Genomic DNA, 7591 nt, shown 5'->3' with positions numbered 1-7591 from the left:
ATGGGTGTTCTTGTAATCGACGAGTCTGGAGATGTCTGTAGAAATGCGAGCAACTAACGCGTTTGTGCAGCGGGGAAACGCGCCTCTCCTTGCACATCAGTTCCGAGAGTGACTTCGGTTCGCTGATGTAAAGGGGATGATTTGGTATGGTGAGGGATATGAATTGCATGTTTAATAGATCGAGGCGGTACTCGGTGATATATTCCCAGGTTGGAGATCGGTTTGACGTTCCAATATTCCTGTGAGTCTGGTACGTATTTGATGACCTGCTGACAGCATTGCTATGTTTAGTTGTCAGTGCAAAATGGCGATTAGTGTAAAATAGTTTATTACTGTTGAGTGTGGCGTTTGTAGAAAGAAAGAACAGGATGACAGTGCTTCCCTAGGACTGTTGGAGCATCGTGACATATGGGCAGTGTGAGTGTGGACATGTGATAAATTTTTTGGGTGCTGTACAGATATAAAAGATAAGTGCGCTGTTTAGAATGTGCATATATTGTATTTTAAAGTTAGTGTGGCTAACACTGTGTAAAGTGTGTATATATTGCATTGTAAAGTTATTATTGTTTATGTTATGGGATGACTAGTGAGGATGACTGCGTGTCCTATCGTGAGGGACGTATAGATTGAGTACATGGATAACGGTGAGCGATTTTTTATGTGGAAAATTATATGCGCTACAGATACTGAGGTCCAGCCGTCAAGAGGAGATATTAATTGTACGTTGTCCGGTGTCACAATGTAGCAGCAATGGTAATATTTAATTTTAGTTACACTGGTAATTGTCTTCCTCTCTTCCAACGTTCTTGTGAATCTGGTATGTATTTGATGATGAGTAGGCAATTTTGCGTGTTTAACTGTCAATGCAATTTAGCGATCTGTGCAAAATAAGCACAGAAAGCCTCGGAAAGAAAAAGTGGATCATGCTTCGATACCGGCTGCATCACTAATTTGGCGGGTAAATACGATAAGAGCAAATCAGAATGCTCGACTGATTGTGGTGGGATATAGGAGGGAACGTTTGCGTATGTTGATAGCAGGAAGGGTACCACGTTAGGAGCGTTGTGAAGAGTGGATTCGGTGTTATTTTCGTAAACAAGTTCTTTTACGGGAAATATTTCCGTCCACACAACCTGAGAAATATAGAAAGCGAGCGTTAACTATTTCTCGGACATTATACAATTTCAGAGAGGTTGAATTGTGTGTTACTTTTTACAGTGTCATGTGACGTAAGAATAGCGTTGAGAACGTTTTAGATGGCGAGTAGTCTAGCAGACGTTTTCAAATGGCTCTGAGCACTATGGGACTCAACATCTGTGGTCATAAGTCCCCTAGAACTTAGAACTACTTAAACCTAACTAACCTAAGGACATGACAAACATCCATGCCCGAGGCAGGATTCGAACCTGCGACCGTAGCGGTCACGCGGTTCCAGACTGAAGCGCCTTTAACCGCACGGCCACACCGGCCGGCAGCAGACGTTTTGCGGCGAGGCGAGAGCCACGCTGTGTAGTTAAGTATGGTTAAAGGTGTGTGTGTCTCAACACACCCTGTGCTATTATGCCTTCAATGTCAGAGAAAAGCGGCACCTGGGGATGCCAGGCATATGACACTGGCGTGAGCCCTGCTTGGAATACAACTTTCACCGGTGTGTGGCAACGCTGGCTCAGGGACCATGACGGAGCGCGCGGGACCCTAGCTGCGGCCGGTTGTGGTGCGCGCGGACCAGCTTCTCTCGCGTCATCGTAGGTGTCTACGTGAACACGTATTTGGATAGGAATTTCAAGGGCGAGAAGTATGAATGCGGCTGTCGCCACCTCATGTTTGCGGAAGCCGAGCAGGGATCTGTGCGTGGTTTGAGGCGTGTGACTTCGCGGGGGACAGGGGGTGGTGGAGGGTGCTGCACGCCTCTGTTGCATTGTTTTGCGAGCGGCCCTTAGTCTGTTCTATGCGTTATTTGGACAGTTTACGGGTACTGAGCGTGTTTGCAGATATGTATACTGCATTATTTAGGAGCAGTTTGCTATTGTGTACTGGAATTAGGAGTTGTTTGCGCGTCGGTGGGCTGTGCAGCATGACCCCACGCACATCTGGGTGGGTGTTTTGTGATAATGTGATAAATATAATGCATGCCTATTCCTTACTCTCCCCAGCAGCCCAGAGCAGGCTGAGTCGTTTTCCCTCACCATCTTGGCCGGCCGCGGTGGTCTAGCGGTTCTGGCGCTGCAGTCCGGAACCGCGGGACTGCTACGGTCGCAGGTTCGAATGCTGCCTCGGGCATGGGTGTGTGTGATGTCCTTAGGTTAGTTAGGTTTAAGTAGTTCTAAGTTCTAGGGGACTTATGACCTAAGATGTTGAGTCCCATAGTGCTCAGAGCCATTTGAACCAACCTCACCATCTTGGTTTACATCAGGAAACGGACGACAGCGTCCTCTGCTGGTGGTACTGAGTACTAGACCTCATGGAGAACATGCTGTTTGCCACCATTATGAATACCTTTACTTGTGTCATCAGCTGGTGTCACGGTGGCGTCCGCTGACGGCGACGAAATGTACTAAGCCAGTTGGGGTCTGGAGCTTGTCGTGAACCCACTAGGTGGCGCCATCTTGGATTACAGTACTTGCGTCATTACAGCGTCCTCTAATGGCATCGATATGAGCTAAGTCAGTTGGGCTATGGACTCAGTGGTGAATACACTCGGTGGTGGTGCTGCCTCTAATTGTTTAAATAAAGGGTGGTGTATGATTTCGACAGTCGATGATTAGCAGGGAGATTGTTTTAGATGGATTATTATTTTGACAATTTAGGAGTTGTTTGGCTATCTGGACGTAAATGAATTGCATTATTTATGAGTGGTTCGCATGTCTGTAGGTTGTGCAATGGGTTGTTTTTGACGGTTTACAATTAGCAAGCGTGTGTGTAGAGTCTTATAAATGAGTTATGTAGGAGTGGTTTACAGGTCTGTATGCTGTGGGGCATGTCAGTGCGTGTGTTCTGTGATACATATACTCCGTCCCTAAATAAAATGCACCTAAATAAATAAAGTACACTCCTTCCTCTCTCCATCCTCCTAGTGCGGGCTGAGTCCATTTACCGCCCGCCCCTAGGGAGAGGTGGCGGTCTGGCGACTTACGTTAGTGGTGGTGGTGAGCTTCGTTTGCTGCAATTTTCTTACGTTGGTAGCGAAAACGGAAGTGAGCTTTGTTTACTGGCAGATTTCACACTTAGCGCCGTATCCTAGGAGGAAGTAGCAGTCGGGTGGATGAGGTTAGTACAAGTGTCCTTTCTTTCCCCCAATTTTCTTAGGTCGATAGCGAAAGCAGATGTGACCTTTCTTTGCTGCCAGAATTCAAACTCGGCAACGGTTCCTAGGAAGAGGTGGCGGTCTGGTCCTTGAAAAGTAATTGAAACTAGGTAGTTGAAAGTATAGTGAACACCTTTTCATACGTATATGAAATTGTGAATTGAATTATTTAATATGATTAAAACTGAAATGCAAATAAGTGCTTAGGTAATTGATAGTTTAGATGCCCAATGTGGGTGTTAGAATATTTACAGAAGACTATGTCTTGCGCATGTATGGAGGTGGTGCGGAGGGTGTGTGACGTAAGCGGTCGGACGCCCGCAGGCCGGTGGCTAGGCACGTGTCTTGTTATAATGCGTGCGTGTGAGAGAGAGAGAGCAGACGATCTTGTGTCATCACGCCGCGTCACGGTAGCGTCCTCTGGTGGTCACGATATGAACTAAGCCACTTGAGCTCTGGAGCTCGTAGTGGATACATCGGGTGCAGCCATCTTGAATAACGGTACTTGCGTCATGATCTGATGTCAGGAGAGTGCCCTCTGGTGGCACTAATATGAACTAAGCCAGTTGGAGTCCAGACCCAGTGGAGAACACATCTGCTTGAAATTGGTTAAATAATTAAGACACGTCAGTTTTTCCCGCCATTATCGTAGGTGTGCCGCATTATCATGTTGGAATTTGAACTTTGCGCGATTTTTATTGGGGAGTGGGTTAGGTTAGTGGAGGTAGGCCAAGTGTACAATCTTACACCACGTGGTGGATACATTGGGTGCAGCCATCTTGAATAACGGTACTTGTGTCATGATCTGACGTCACAGTTGCGCTTTCTGGTGTCAGTGATATGAGCTAGACTCTGGACCTCATGGTGGTGGATACACTGGGTGCAGTCATCTTGAATAACAGTAGTTGTGTGATGATCTGATATAAGGGTGGCACCCTCTGCTGACGAGATTATGAACTAAGCCAGTGGGAGTCCGGATCTCGTGGCAAACACACCTGCATGATATTGTTTAAATAATAACAATAAAGACAAGTCCGGTTTTCCCGACATTATCGTGCTGGAATTTGAACTTGCCGCCATTTTCTAGGGGGTTGGGTGTTAGGTTAGTGGACGTAGCCCAGTTGGTCTATTTTCCCGCCATTTTCGTGGTGTGACGCATTATCCTGCTGGAATTTAATTTTTTTCTGGAGGATTAGGTTAGTGGAGGTAATACAATTGCCCTATCTTCCCACCAAAATTCACACATCCCACCAAAATCCGCCATCTTGGATGATGTCATGCGCTGTTGCTAAGTCTATACGCCACCATCTTGTATGGCGTCATCGCCGCCATCTTGAATACATATGGCAACAATGGAATGTGGGGTGGCACCTGAAGCCCCCCTACTTTCCATCACAGTCAATGTCAAGCAGTACCTTCCAGAAGATATCACAGTGTCTCTACATGCCACGACAATCGTGGTATCTGTAATGTATAAAAACCGACAGGTCGGCAACAGCATGATGTCACGATCATTGTATCACTCCACACCGATATCACAGTCAGTCGATACAGCTGCATGTTATCTACGCTATTGAGGGACAGCATCCTACATGTGTCAGCACCAGACCACAACACGAAAAAGCAGACACAGGATCAGCCTACATACCCACCACAGGATCACGTACAGCCACCGGCGAACGACCTAACAATAGCACCTCCAGTACCACCTACTCGGCCAGTACCGGTGTCACGAGCAGGCAGACCGCTGCGCCGACCAAGACATCTAGACGATTACGAGCATCTCCAGAGACGACCTGCACCAAACCGCAACACAGCTTCAGCACTCCATACCTTTGAGGAGCCGTGTGGGGACACAAGCTCTATGGGCTTCCATCGCCAAGGATATCGTTGGAAAAACAGTATCTCTGAACCCATGCGCAGTGTTTTCTGAGACGCCAAGTGTTTAAGTTGTATCTGTCCGTATTATGTGTGTAAATAAATATTGAATATGTGAATCGGTAATGTTCAAAAATGGTTCAAATGGCTCTGAGCACTATGGGACTTAACATCTGTGCTCATCAGTCCCCTAGAACTTAGAACTACTTAAACCTAACTAACCTAAGGACATCACACACATCCATGCCCGAAGCAGGATTCGAACCTGCGACCGTAGCAGTCGCGAATCGGTAATGTTGACAGTCATTACACGTCATGGACATCGTGTTCGTTACCCAAATCCAACAGCAGTAAGCTGAAACTGCTCATTGTGAACTATATAGTAGTGAACAATCAAGACGGATCCTTATGAATAAAATGTCAAACATGACCGCGAACTTGGTTTAGTCTTTCAATTGCTAAGAACATGTAATTCATCCGTGGAACACGTAGCTTACAAAATCCTCGTTCAATGGAATCTCGAGAAGGGAACTGCATCTAGTATGAGTCATTTAAGCCAAAAGTTGTATAAAGCTTTAGTTTTGTTTTGAAATAATATATAACTGCATAAAATCTTTATTTGATCATTTGTTTGGTGTAAATAGCAAAAAAAGTAAAAGATTTCTAACACAAATACCACAAAGCAGAAAAGGGACTTATTAGAATTACAATTAGAGATGTTAAAAAAAGTGTCGGGTAGCATGGGCCATTCAACAAAAAACAGATTTTTGAACAAAAAAGATGTTCTCGCGGGTAACAAACAAACTAATCCGTTTATATATCTAGCGCACAAGATAATAAAAAAAAACAGCTTGTTAAAAAACCTATCAACTTGTGGTTGACTGAACCTCACAGAACACTTTAAATTTGTGGGGATATATGTATATATACCTCAATGCTTCCTTAATAATTTAATGTTTAAGAGTATTCTGTAGAAAGTAATTCCATTTTTTGCCAATTTCCCCTAAATGGTTTTTTTATGACATTTATTTTTTACATTTGTTCACATGTTTTTAGAATTTCTCGAAAGCATCGCGCCGAGCTATTTTCAAAAAAATATATTATTCAGAATTTTAAATGCAAAGTAAATTAAAGCATCTTGCTTAAGTATTGGCTTTCCTTTGTGTGCATCTAAACTACATCGTTTGTTAGTTTACCCAAGGAAACTACTCAATTTTTCTTTCCATTTACATATACCGGTAATAAAATATTACGTAATAGATTGCTTAATTTTTGTTGACAATTTCATATTTTCCCCCTGTATCCGCAGCATCTATGCCACACATTGTGTTCCATATTGTGGTCTTGTGCTTGCTTCCTCATCACCGCCAATCGATCTTATGGATTGAAGCGTGCTAGTTACTTATCTGGCAACCAATTTCAGCGAAAGTTTAATTTTATGTTGATTACAGAACAAGACGTTTCCCAGGTCACCAAGTGATACAATTAGTTATGAACGTTCTTCCCATTTTCTCTGTGACTTACAAGATATTCTCGGAGCACAGTTCCTGTAACACAATTGTCAGACTAATAACGAAACGTACACATAGCTTGTCGGTAATACGATATAGAAGCAGTTTCACTTTAGAAACTATCTCCTTTGCAACGAAATCGCGGTATTATTCAGTTTCTAACACTGACGACGGTGGAGCAATATTTAATGCTATCGAGTTATTATCAAACATCAAGTTCATTTCCAGTGTCTGGCTACCGAGCTTAAAACGTTCACCGATCCTCCACGTTTCTTGCATAAATTAATTTTTAAAAAAAAATTATGGTTCCGCCCGGGATCGAACCGGGGACCTTCTGCGTGTAAAGCAGACGTGATAACCACTACACCACGGAACCACGTTGCAACTTATAGCTAAGGGACTGATATACACAAAACACGAGTAAAAGTACTTCCCACGTTTATTACACAAGGTTTTTGAGTTTATTATTTAGTAAGCAGCATCTCAACTGCAGTTTTTTTATAGTACTTTTCTGCATGTTGATAGGAGATTGGGGAAATGAGACGAGCAAATAATACAGTTTACTTAACATGGATGTAAGATGTATTGTAATTGAAGTGGGCCCTTTCCCAAATTTCTAACTTTTCGAATAACGTGATTTCACGTGTCTACATAGATTGAAAGTTATCAACATGTCATGCCTTTAATTATAATCGCGTCTCAGTTAAATGTTTTACTAGGGCTGTGTCCTACCAAAAATGGCAATTGGCGCAGGGCCTAGTTACATCAAAGAAGTATTGTTGTTCACATTGCTTTAAAAAAAATTCCTTTCTTAAATACAAGATGTATAGTTCTCCCACCAACTTTCGTTCCCCATTTCATTACGTAAATGCTGTGTAATTGTCAAGGGATATAACGA

General features: G+C 43.5%; 1 non-coding gene across 1 annotated transcript; it reads right to left on the bottom strand.

Annotated features, from left to right (window-relative positions):
• Positions 1-6996: 6996 nt before the first annotated feature.
• On the bottom strand, positions 6997-7069 carry Trnav-uac (transfer RNA valine (anticodon UAC)). The gene has a single exon. It is a non-coding gene; the product is annotated as a tRNA-Val (tRNA).
• Between the last annotated feature and the right edge of the window lie 522 nt (positions 7070-7591).

This window comes from Schistocerca cancellata, chromosome 1 (assembly GCF_023864275.1).
Source record: "Schistocerca cancellata isolate TAMUIC-IGC-003103 chromosome 1, iqSchCanc2.1, whole genome shotgun sequence".
NCBI classification, from domain to species: Eukaryota; Metazoa; Arthropoda; class Insecta; order Orthoptera; family Acrididae; genus Schistocerca; species Schistocerca cancellata.
This window is presented reverse-complemented; position numbering and strand designations above follow the sequence as displayed.